We start from the raw sequence: 12,563 nt of genomic DNA, 5'->3' as shown, positions 1-12,563 counted from the left end.
GGCAGGTTTCAGGGAGAGCCCCTATTGCCCGCATACTCCTCTTGTGCTTTAAACCACTCCTTTACCCTCCGCTGTGATTGAGGAAACCCTGTGTTTGGGGAGATGGGTCATTGTCATGTTTTCATACATGAGTTTGTTTATATTTATTACCCATCTTGAACCAGAAGGTCCCAGGGCAGGTTGCAACATTTTAAAACTTTGTTTTAAAACCAGCCTCACCCATATCCCCCAAACAACAATTCCATACAACACATTATAGGGAAGACACCAAAATCAATTCTTCAGCTTTTAAAGGCCAGAGTAAAGAGATGTGTCTATAATGCCTTTTACTGATATGGGCATTCTGTATACCTTGTCAGGACTGTACGATGTCTATTTTGCCACACATTCCTTTTATTGCACAGCAGCAATTGGCAGCAGGTTCCAAATAAGTGAATATATGGCAAAATCTTCACCCATGAGTATATGCTCAGGCATGCATATTTTCCCCCTTAGATCCACATAGATCATATGTGAAATTTGTTACATTTGTTGGATTTGTTACTAATTCACTACGAACATTTATGTTTCAACAATGAGTTGCTTCTTGCTGGCTTCTTGTGGTGAAAATGCAATGCTGAGTTGGGCATAGTAATTTCCATGGCAACCCATGTTAGTTTCCATGGCAACAAAAGATTTTCACAACCAAGAGATAACAACTTTACACTGTCAAACAATGGGGAAGCCCCGATAGAGGAAACTGTGTTCTAGCCGCATGCATTATTTGAGCTGATGGGGAAAGATTAAAGAACTTAACTTTCCCCCATTTAATTCCATTTTAAAAGATCCTTTTAAAAAGCCATTATTTGGTACATTGGAACAAGCTGCTTTGCCGGCAAGCCACAGCTCTGTCACAATGCCTTGTCCCACGTGTATCTGCAAACTGGTTTATGCGTAGCTCAACAGATGCGTAATCAAGACAACCTTCTTTGTTTTCATGATACATGGGTTAGGACTTGTTTAGGTATGTGTGCAAGTTAGAGAAAAGGTAGTTTGAGTTGGAATTAAATGGTTTAAAATTTCCACTAAAAGCCCCAAACTAGATTTATATCTCGCCGTTCCTCCCAGCAGGAGCCTAGGGCAGCTATTACCTGTGTGGTGTGTATTCACATTTTTTTAAAAAAAATACGATCCTGTGGCTGGGCAATCCAAATGCTCTGCCAAGAAAAGCTTAATTTGTTGACCTACACAAATCATACGCATTGAGCAAATTTGTATAGTTTTTCATAGTGCATATGTTTTAGTTTGCAATTTATACTGATTCTGCATAATTAAATAGTGGAGAGAGGCAAGGAGCTATACAGAACACTGAAGCCCCAACCAATGAAAAGCTTATCCAGCCACCTTGCTCACTTCCTGAGATTTTAGCACACATGATTGATTAAAGTTAAATTCTTCAATCAATCATATCAGAAGGTGAGGGTAGATGGGGGCCAATAAACTGAGGCTAAATCCTGATCAGACATGTGGGTGGGTGGTTCCCATGTCCAGGAATTAGGTATACAACCTGTTCTGGGAGGGGTTGTACTCCCCTTGAAGGAACAGGTTTGTAGTCTGGGAGTACTCCTGAATACCAACTTGCCACTGGAGTCCCAAGTGGCTTCTGTGACTAGGAATGCTTCTGCCTAGCTTAGGGTGATTTGCCCGCTACAGCTGTTCCTGAACCAGGATAGCCTGGCCTCAGTTGTTCATGCTCTGGTGACTTCCCATTTGGACTACTGTAATGCACTGTATGTGGGGCTGCCCTGCAATATAGTCTGGAGGCTGCAGCTAGTGCAGAATGCAGCTGTTGGACTCGTAAGTGGAGCAGCCCGATGGGGCCATATGTCACTAGTTGTGAAAGCACTGCACTGGATGCCAGTGAACTACCACATCCAATTCAACCGCCTAGAGGGATTAGGGATGGGGGGCACTGTTCTATGGTGGTTCCATTCCTATCTCTCAGGCAGGTACCAACGGGTAGCATTGGGGGATGAGGTTTCAGACCCTTGGCCTCTCACTTGTGGAGTGCCACAGGGTTCTATCCTCTCCCCCATGCTATTTAACATCTATGTGAAGCCGCTGGGAGCCATCATTAGGAGTTTTGGGCTGCAGTGTCACCAATATGCGGATGACACTCAGCTCTATCTCTCATTTAAGTCCTCACCAGAGGTGGCTGTGGAGACCATGTCCAAGTGCCTGGAGTCCGTTAGTGGATGGATGGGCGAGAACAGGCTGAAGCTAAATCCTGATAAGACCGAGGTGTTACTCGTGGGTGATAAGAGAAGGTTGGGAGACATCAGCTTGGTGTTTAACGGGGTAAGATTGCCCCTGAAGGATCAGGTCCGCAGCCTCGGGGTCATTCTTGACTCCCAGCTGTCCATGGAAGCTCAAGTTTCGGCAGTGAGCCGGGCAGCTTGGTATCAATTATATCTGATACAGAGGCTGCGACCCTACCTTCCTGTACAGCTTCTCCCACGAGTGATACATGCCCTGGTCTCCTCTCGTTTAGACTATTGTAATGCGCTCTACGTGGGGTTACCCTTGAAGACGGTCCGGAAACTCCAGCTGGTGTAGAATGCGGCGGCACGCTTGATTACGCATAGCCGTCGCCGGGAACACATCACTCTGGTGTTGATAGATCTTCACTGGCTACCAGTGGTTTACCGGGCCCAATTCAAGGTGTTGGTATTGACCTTTAAAACCCTATACGGTTTCGGCCCGGTTTATCTAAAGGACCGCCTCCAGTATCACCAATTGAGCCGCCTTACAAGATCAGCCACGCAGGATCTCCTCTTGGTCCCACCGGCCAAAACAGCTCAGCTGGTGCGGACCAGAGAGAGGGCGTTCTCAGTAGTGGCTCCCACCCTCTGGAATTCCCTCCCCTACGATCTTCGACATGCCTCCTCCCTGATGAGTTTTCGACGAGCGTTAAAGACCTGGCTCTTCAGGCAGGCCTACAGGAACTTTGAGCTAGATTAGTTTGTAATGTTTTAACTGATGTTTTGATGTTAGTTTTAATTGATGAATATGGTTGTATTTATTGTATTGTACATTGTAATTGCTGCTGCTGTAAGTCGCCTAGAGTGTCCAAAAATTGGACAGATAGGCGACTAACAAATTAAAGTTTATTATTATTATTATTATTATTATTATTATAATATAACGTGTTAGTACTAGCATATAAAGCCCTAAATGGCTTGGAACCCAAGTACCTAAAAGAGCGCCTTCCCTAGTATCAACCATCTCAGACCCTACAATCACCAGGTGAGGCCTTGTTGGTGGTACTGCAAATGGTGGCTGCACAGTTGGTGTTGATCTGTGGTGGGGCCTTTTCAGTGGTGGCTCTCCATTTGTGAAATGCCCTCCCCAATAAGGTGCATCTGTCTCCATCATTATTTACTTTCAGGAGGCATTTAGAAACATGCCTGTTTACCAAGGTATTTGATGTCTGAAAGAAATTGTTTCTAGCAATCCAGAGATCACCAAATAGAAGAATGTTTTTATCTGTACTTTTTTAATGTTTCATCTGTAATTGTTTTTAGATTGCTTGTTGTTGAAATGTGGTGTTAATGTGCTTGCTGCCCTTGGCTCATTTGGGAGGAAAATTCATTATACATTCAATAAATAACAAATAAATAATATTATCTTGAAGCTGTAAGGGGTACAAACTTGAACTGATTACCTGAATTCAGTAGTTCAATATTGATCTTCATTTATTATACAGCCATGAGAGTGGCTGTATACTATAGTCACAAAATACACAGAAAAAGTCACTACCCAAATTTGCAAAGGAAAATGAAAAGCACTGTGGCATGCAAGTGAAATGAAAACTAGCAACACAATAAAAACGAGCATAATGACTGTCAGTAACAGAATAGTTAAATATACTGAGAGGCCCAAAACATGGGACCTACAACAACAGTATGTGACAATACAAAATGCTGCCACAGTGAATATCGTAACATGAAAAAATGTCCTGTTGCTCCGAGTATTGCCAACCTGTTTATGACAGATTTGGAGCACCCTTATATCCTCAATGCAACTTATAATCCTTATGAAACATATTTCAGCTTCTATGGCTGATACATCGATGATATTTTTATATTGTTCACCTGTGCTTCGGAAGTGCAGCAATTTTTGTTTGGATCAATTCCATCAGTAGTGACATCAAATTTACATGTCATGTGCATTATCAACAAATTCCTTTCTTGGATGTTTTGGTGTATATTGATTCCAATCACATTTGCGTACAAAGTTATAGCAAATCAACTGATAGGAATTCATTGTTGCATTTCTCTAGCCATCATCCCAGACATCTTTGTAATAATTTACCATATGGGCAGTTTTTAAAGTTAAAACGGAACAGCACTTTTACTCACAGCTACAACATACAGGCTGATCAATTTTATAGAGAATTATCTTCTAGGAGTTTTCCTAAAAGTATCATCACAGCATCCAGAGCCAGGACATATTTGATTCCTAGACAATCCTTGTTACAGTCCCGGTCTAAACAGATGTCTGATCGATTATTTTGGTCCATTGTGTTCAACAGGTTTGCCGAGCAATTTAAATGCATCATACATAAACATTAGCATTTGGTACAGGATATACCTGGTTGCAGCATTGCTCCTGTCATAGGGTTCAGGAGAACTTCAAACCTGGCTGATAGACTTGTTCATTCTGCTTATCTTCCCAGAATTTCTCTTTCCTGTGACACTACTGGTCATTTTCCCTGTGGACATTGCTCATGTTGCTGTCAAAGTCTTCAAGTGAAGCAGTTCACTAATCCTATTGATAATCAGACCTATGTCCTTAGATCTTGTATTAACTGAAATTCGCATCATGTCATCTATATTATTATGTGCCCATGTGCTAAGATTTATGTTGGACAGACATCCAGACCTTTAAAATCCAGGATCACTGAACATAAAAGCAAAATATGTACTAACTCTTTGGAAGCTCCGCTTACTATGCATTTTCACCAATATCAACATTCACCTGAAGAGTTAAGATTTTTGGCTTTGGAAAAGGTGCAACCTTCTCCCTATAAAAGGGTTTCACTCACAGACATCTTGCTTAAACGAGAGGCCTTCTGGATATACAAATTAAAATCCATATTTCCTGGGGGTCTCAATGATCACTTGGATCTGTCTGTGTTTCTGTAAATTGTGTACTTGCCAGCATTTCATCCTTTAAATTTTCATACCATATGTATATTGTTAAAATATTTTTAAATTCTTATATTATATTGTTAAAATAATTCATTTTGGCAAATTTCATTTTTCACATTATTGCAGTGTCTCATGTTCTTATCATTGTTCAACACTGCAGCTGGACTAGTGTATTGTGGCTGGTTGCATACATTCACTTGTGTTCCTGTTAGTCATCTATGTATGTATGTACCAGAGCTTGGAAGTAACTCGTTAAAAATAACGAGTTACTTGTAATTCATTACAATTTTAAATAACGAGTGGGTAATTCCATTACATTTGGCAAGTAACGGAACGACAAGTAATTTCCCTACTTTTCAGCTGCGACTTTAACATTTCCACGTTAGGTTGGACGTTACTTGGGGGTGGGAACAAGGGGAAGTCTTCAGCTCCTGGCTGTGATTGGTGAACACAAGACATGTGCCTCACACTGGACCTCTGCGCAGACTCTCTCTTCCCTCGTGATCTGTGTTAGGAGGCACGAGGGAAGAGGTGAATAGGCAGGGGATTGTGGAGCGCTAGCGTCTGAGAGAGAAAAAATGGATGCTGGAGGAAAAAGCCAGGGCAAGGACAACGGAGAAGGCAGCAGCAGAATGGCAAAGAGCTGTGGAGGTGAGTGACAATGATTTGTGTGTGTGTGCGCGTGCGCACGCGCTCCCTCGCGCATCCTGCCGTCCTCCTTGCATGTCCTGCCCCCCCCACCGCTTATGCCCCCTGCCGTCCCCACAGCGTGTTCTGAACAGTTCTGCTGCACCCGCCGCCCCCCACCCTGCCTCTCGTTCCCCCTGCTGCTGCCAACGCACCTCCTGCTGCCCCCACCCCACCTCTTGTTCCCCCGCCACTGCCGTTGTACCACCACCTCCTGCCCCACCACCCCGCCTCTTGTTTCCTCGCCGCCACTCCTCCTGCCCCCCCACTGCCTCTCCTTGCCTCGCTGCCGCCTCTGCGGCACCTTCTGCCCCCCCACTGCCTCTCCTTACCTTGCTGCTGCCGCCGCACCTTCTGCGCCCCCACTGCCTCTCCTTGCCTCGCTGCCACCTCTGTGGCACCTTCTGCCCCCCCCACTGCCTCTCCTTGCCTCGCTGCCACCTCCGCGGCACCTTCTGCCCCCCCCACTGCCTCTCCTTGCCTCGCTGCCACTGCTGCGGCACCTTCTGCCCCCCCCACTGCCTCTCCTTGCCTCGCTGCCGCCGCCGCGGCACCTTCTGCCCCCCTGCTGCCTCACCTTGCCTCGCTGCCACGGCCACTGCACCTCCTGACCCCCCATGAACTTGCCTGTCATTTGCCCTGCCTCCAGGCTGGGGAGGGATGAAGTCCTCTGCACAGGCTCAGAGGCACTTTGGCATGGCTTCATCCTGCTTGCCTCCCACAGAGTTTGGGTGGGGGGTGCCCCCTCCCCATTTCCTCAGTGACTTTGGGGGAGGGGCTGTTTCCCTCCCGCTCCTCCACACCCCCTTCGCTGCCCGTCCACTGTCGTGGGGAGTGACAGGAGTTGTAGGTGCCTGCCACTTCTCCCCAGCACCCCTAACCCGTTCCTTGGTGCGCCTTCCCAGGTGGGGGAGATCTTCTCTGCCACTGGCGCTGCCTTCACCAAGCTGGGCGAACTGACGATGCAGCTGCACCCCGTGGCCAACTCCTCGCCAGCCGGGGCCCAGGTGAAAGGAGCAGCCAAGCGGAAGGCCTATGAGGACAGTAGGCTGTCCCTCCTCGCCGAGTCCCCCAAGAAAGGGGCCTGCAAGGGGCGGCAGCAGCAGCCGCCGCAGCAGGGTGCCCCCTCTGCCCAGGGGTTGGGGGGCCTTCCTGACCGCTCCACTCCAGCTGTGAAGAAATAGAGCTGCCCTGCTCTGGCAAGCAAACCCCTCCCTTTCCCAGCCTCTGAATTTGAAACCACTTTCTAAAGCTTTGATCTGGATCCAGGACAAGACAAAAATGGTTATGCTATACAGGGCCAGGCATTGCTCACATCATGCCACCTGCACTGCCAGAGTGACGGGATGAAGCTGGGCTCACTAACTTTTAACCGAGGTTTTTCTTAGCTCTGGGTGAGAGTTAGTTGCATGTCCCAAAAGAGAAACAACACTCTTTTTAAAGATGTGTTCTCTCTCTGACTCTCACAAGCGTATCAGATAGGACATTTGCCACCCCCTCCATCAATCACAAGGCACTTCTGAAACTTCGGCCTACTTCTCTTCCTTCCCCCCCCTTTTTGAACTCTCCCCCTTGTTCCCATGCATACCTGTGTGCTGTATTTATCCAGACAGAGCACTCCTGCCTTTTAAAATGCCGGCTAGCTTTTTATTGTATATTTATTTGAACTCCATCTTTCTTTTTATTTGTATTTTTGTCCTGTTTAATCACAAGACTGAATTGTATGTGGGACAAAAACTGTCTCAGTAATAATAATAATAATAAAAATAAAAAATCATTAGGCGTATAATAAATGGCTTAAGGCTGATTTTTTTGTTCTTGGCAGAGATGAGGTGAGAAGTAGGGTCCTCGCAGCTCCTCCTCTCACTCCCCCAGCTCTCAAACTCATGTTCTATGAGAAAGAGAGAGATTCCTAGTCCCAGAGAGAGACAACTCCTGTAAACCCCATTCTCTCCAACAGCATCCCCAGGCGGGGTACCTGTGAAGATCACCTCTTGTTGAAAAAAATCCATTTATTGCAGCTGAATATCTGGGCAATGTAAAATTAAAATGTTTAACTGATTAATCCTCTCCCTTTCAATAAATTGATCAATTACATTTCAATTGATTTGCTTATCACTAAGACTTCAAATCTATGAGAATGTCCAGAATATAATAATTAAAAGGAGTGCAAGACAATGAAGAATTCAATACAGAAGCTCTAGGGCACACAGTTAAAAAAAATCAAGGCTGATCTTTGTTATTGTTTCATGCATTCCCCAGTACAGTAACACACAAAATTACTCTAAAAACAATAAACAAGTGTCTCATATTAAAACTCATTCTTACCAATAAAAATAGGCCCCACTGATTAATCAACTCTCCTTTTAGTTAATTAATCTGCTGAAAATTAAAGCTTGTAGCCCTAGAGTTGGTTTTTTTTTTTTTTTTTTAAATCATTTGACCAGGAAGACAAGTACTGTTCAGTTCGCATACAGTGAATTTCAGAGTTGAGATTAATCTGTTCTCATCACAGCCCAGGCTTGTGTATTTATGTGCAAGCCCTTTCTTGATGACATTGCCATGAGGTGACCAAAGCAAGGAGGAGAGAAGTCTCAGGCTGTGTGGTGCAGTCGCTGCAACACAATTGCTGCCTAGAAAAGAATGTGCAGGTGCAAAAAGCAGAAGCTCAAGTAAGCTTCAATAAGATGAACAGTGCCAAAGCTGCACAGGCTGCAATAGGCAATGTTGAGGGGTTTCATCATTGCTGCTTTTCAGGAAGTGAAGGTCAACCACTGTCAGTGCCGCCCTGGGCTCCTACTGCGAGGAAGGGTGGGATATATATAAATATAAATAAATATATATATATATATACAGAAAGAAAGAAAGGAGAGATGTAAAGGGGAGTATTTCTTTAGATGTTACCCTACTTTCTATTTTTGCTTTCTATTTGCTTCTAGCCCTATTCTGTCACTCTCCAGTAGACATGAAGAAGGGGCAGTGAGGGCAACTCCCAAACCTGGGTGTTGTGCCTCCAAGTTAGTTGCTTAGAACTAGGTATGCCTTTCCTATCTACGATGTATTTCTATAAATAAAATAGCTTTTCTTATTTTACTAAGTCTTAAGTCTCAGTGATCTCAGTGCAGGGTAAAAGCCTGCCACAAACGCACACATTGGCACACACAAGCATCATAGACTGTTGACAATCTCTGCTAATATCTATACAAATGTACATAACATGCATCACCTGAACTCACATGATCTAGAGTTACCTTAGATCTTGCAAGATTTGCAAATGAGAAGCAATAGGGTTTTATATTAGTTCTGATTGTCTATTGGGCTATCATAGGGTATGTGTTTTTTCCATTTTCTATGGCAAAAACTCCAACTTCAGTGGAATTTATGTGATGTGTTCTAATCATTTGAATTTGGCTAATGAATGCTTTTATTCTTTCATCAGAACTTTAGCAGTAGTACTAAAATATTAATAAAAAAAGAAAAGGGAAAGAAAAAAATACTTTACATACATCATTCAGCTGTATTGCTAATTATAGATATAGATATAAAAGATAAACGGCATTTTGTCAAAAGTATTTTTGTCTACATTTTATACCTCATCCCTGGTTTTCCAAGCTTGGCATGGAATGCTTCTCATGCAGAATTAATTTGAAATGCTGCATATTTATTATCATAATCATCATATTCAAAATAAAAAATATATGTACCGCCTTCAAGTTGATTCCAACTTATGGTGACCCTATGAATAGGGTTTTCATGAGGCTGAGAGGCAGTGACTGGCCCAAGGTCACCCAGTGAGCTTCATGGCTATGTGGGGATTTGAACCCTAGTCTCATTTTGTTCTCACAACAACCCTGTGAGATAGTAGGTTAGACTGGCCCAGGCAGGGTTATTCAGTGAGCAAAAATGATGCAAATAGGATCTCTTTTAATTGTGCTATCGACCTGCTTACTTCCACTCTGACTGGGGCATCTTGCAGCATGGGGAAGAGATGGGGACACATCACAGCTGAAGTTCACCCATATAGGAGCATTATCTCTTGTTTATTACAGAGACGCCTGTTGCAGGTTTTGCTGCTGAGAGCAGCAGTCAGTTAGTGCGGCCACTTGAGTCACAGCTTGTTGATCCTGAGGAGGCAAAACTAGAAAGTGAGGTTCAGAAAGGAGGCCCTGTGCACAAGGAGGAGGAGGGCATGAAGCAGTGCCAGTTGCCCACAGCCACATCTGCAGAACAGCAAGTACCATGGTTTGGCTTTGAGAAAGCTTGTACATTTGTGAGCCAGAGTGGGAAAAATGTTGTTGTACAATGCAATTACTGCCTTCCAAGGATCAAAAATCTGAGATCAGCTGTTTCCTCCTCATCCAGTGTGAAGAAACATTTTGAGGTAAGCCTTTGTCATGCTGGTCCTCAAAGAGTGTCCATTGTCTATGTTTAAATTGTGAAGTTCCTCTTCCATTTTTTCTTGGATTCATGCTTTGTTCTTCTTCCTCAGAGGGCACACCCTGAGAAGCTGAGAGCAATTGAAGAAGCAATAAAGGCAAGGAGACGTGGCCTTCCTGAACCAATGCATGACACCCCTCCTCCCAAAATGCTGAAGCAGCAGCAGACAACCCTTGAGAGGTGGGGATCTGGCAGGGAGCCTGTCACCCAGAGCAATCTCGACAGGAGAATCATTGATTTCATTGTAGAGGAGACATTACCACTTCAGACTGTGGACAAACCATCATTCATTAATCTGGTTCGCATTGGACTCCCCAAAGATCTCACCATCATATGTGCCAAGACTCTGAGAGACAGAATTGAGAAGAGAGCATGCCACATGAGAGCAACTCTTGCAAACCGAATGGGTGCTGTGGCATATATAGCAACCACTGCAGATTGTTGGACCAATGTCAAGAAGAGTTACTTTGGGGTAACAGCCCACTGGATCAACCCAACTACCCTGAAACGTGAGGTCGGGGCCTTGGCTTGTAAGCGTCTGAAGGGGCGCCATACGTACGATGTCCTTTCAAAAGCACTGCATGATGTACATGTGCAGTACAGGATCCACAACAAAGTTATGTGCACTACTACAGACAATGGCTCCAACTTTGTGAAAGCGTTCAGAGTTTTCATGGCCAAAGAACCAGTGGAAGCTGCAGGCACCAGTGACGATGATGGTGATAACCAGGAGGAGGAGGAGGCTGAGGTGGAGTTTGTGCCTATCTGTGAGATCCTGGACACAGGACCTGAGGCAGAGGAAGAAGCTGCAGACTCAGGAGAGGATTTTGTTTTACCACCACACCAGAGATGTGCTAGCCACACCCTCAACCTTGTGGCAACACAAGACATAGAGGCCATGCTTTCTGACTCCTCCAAAAGTAGTCTTCTTGGTCCTTTCAAGAAACAGTTTCGTTCCTTGATGGGAAAGTGCAGCAAGTTGTGGTCCAAGCAGAACCAGTCAGCACAGATTGCTGAGTATATCCGTGCGCAATGTGGTGTGTATCTGAAGGTACCGAATAAGACCAGGTGGAATTCCACCTTTGATGCGTTGAAGCAACTACATGAGCTCCTGTCAACTGTGCCACTAAAAATGCATGCCATAATGGACCGCTGCTCCTTGTCCAGGATCACAGCTGCTGAGATTGAAGTGGTACAGGAATACACAGAGATTATGGAGCCACTAGCCCAGTCCCTAGATATCCTGCAACGGGAGAACGGCATGTTCATGGGGTATTTGCTACCAACGCTCTGCAATCTGGACCGCAAGTTAGAAGGACTGGAAAACAAACCTGAGAGGTACACATACTGTTTTCAGCTGCTGAGAGGTGTGCGCGAAGCCCTAAGAAAGCGGTTTGCAGCTCTCTGGGAGGACAAGAGGCTTCTTCTGGCAGCCTGCCTACACCCTCGCTTCAAACTAGATTGGCTGGAATCGTGTCAGGCCGCCACCCATACCAACAAGTAAGAACATTAGGGAAGCCCTTTGGGTGGATTACTCCAAGAGAAATGTTGTCTCAAGGGAGGCATCAGAGGGCTTAAGGTGGTAGGCAGGGGCTGGGCCTTTTCTTCCTGGGGCTCCTCATCACAACCTTGGGTTGCTGCAGGTAATCCTTAAGGGTCTGCTGTGCTGCCCCATGAGTGTGGTGACTTGGTCACCTTCCTACCTTCCATGTCATCATCCACAGGCTCAGGCTGGACCCTGAACCAGGGGACATGACAAGCATCAGGAAATGAAGAGCAGATGATGGTTTCCTAACATATATGTGTTAACATATCCTCTCTCTTTCTTAGATACACAATGGAAGCCTTGTTGAAAGCTGAAATAAAGATGGGTGTACTTAATGAGGACAGTGATCAGACTTCAGATAAAGACCAGGAAGGAGATGACTTAGAAGATGACTTCTTTAACTTTCTGCCCCAGGGCAAGAAGTCAGCAGTGGACACTGCTGAGGAGGAACTGGTGAGGTACCTGAGGTCTCCCAGCAGGGAAGTGTCATCACTCCATGGCTTTCCACATGTGCTGCGGTGTTTTTTGCAGCACGACACAGGCATGCCTTCAAGCGCCGCAGTAGAACGCCTGTTCAGTACTGGTGGCAACGTAATGACTGTAAAAAGACATTCCTTGTCTGACATGCTCTTTGAGCATCTTGTTCTTTTCAGACATAACAGAAACATATTATAAAAGCATTTCAAGTGTAACATTTGATT

General features: G+C 45.0%; 1 protein-coding gene across 6 annotated transcripts in view; it reads left to right on the top strand.

Moving 5' to 3' along the window:
- Positions 1 to 12,563, top strand: part of HECW1 (HECT, C2 and WW domain containing E3 ubiquitin protein ligase 1) — a 349,770-nt gene that overhangs the window by 43,750 nt on the left and 293,457 nt on the right. The window lies entirely within an intron of this gene.

The sequence above is a fragment of the Rhineura floridana genome, chromosome 10 (assembly GCF_030035675.1).
Source record: "Rhineura floridana isolate rRhiFlo1 chromosome 10, rRhiFlo1.hap2, whole genome shotgun sequence".
NCBI lineage: Eukaryota > Metazoa > Chordata > Lepidosauria > Squamata > Rhineuridae > Rhineura > Rhineura floridana.
The sequence above is the reverse complement of the archived record's forward strand: the minus strand, read 5'-3'. Positions and strand labels throughout refer to the sequence as shown.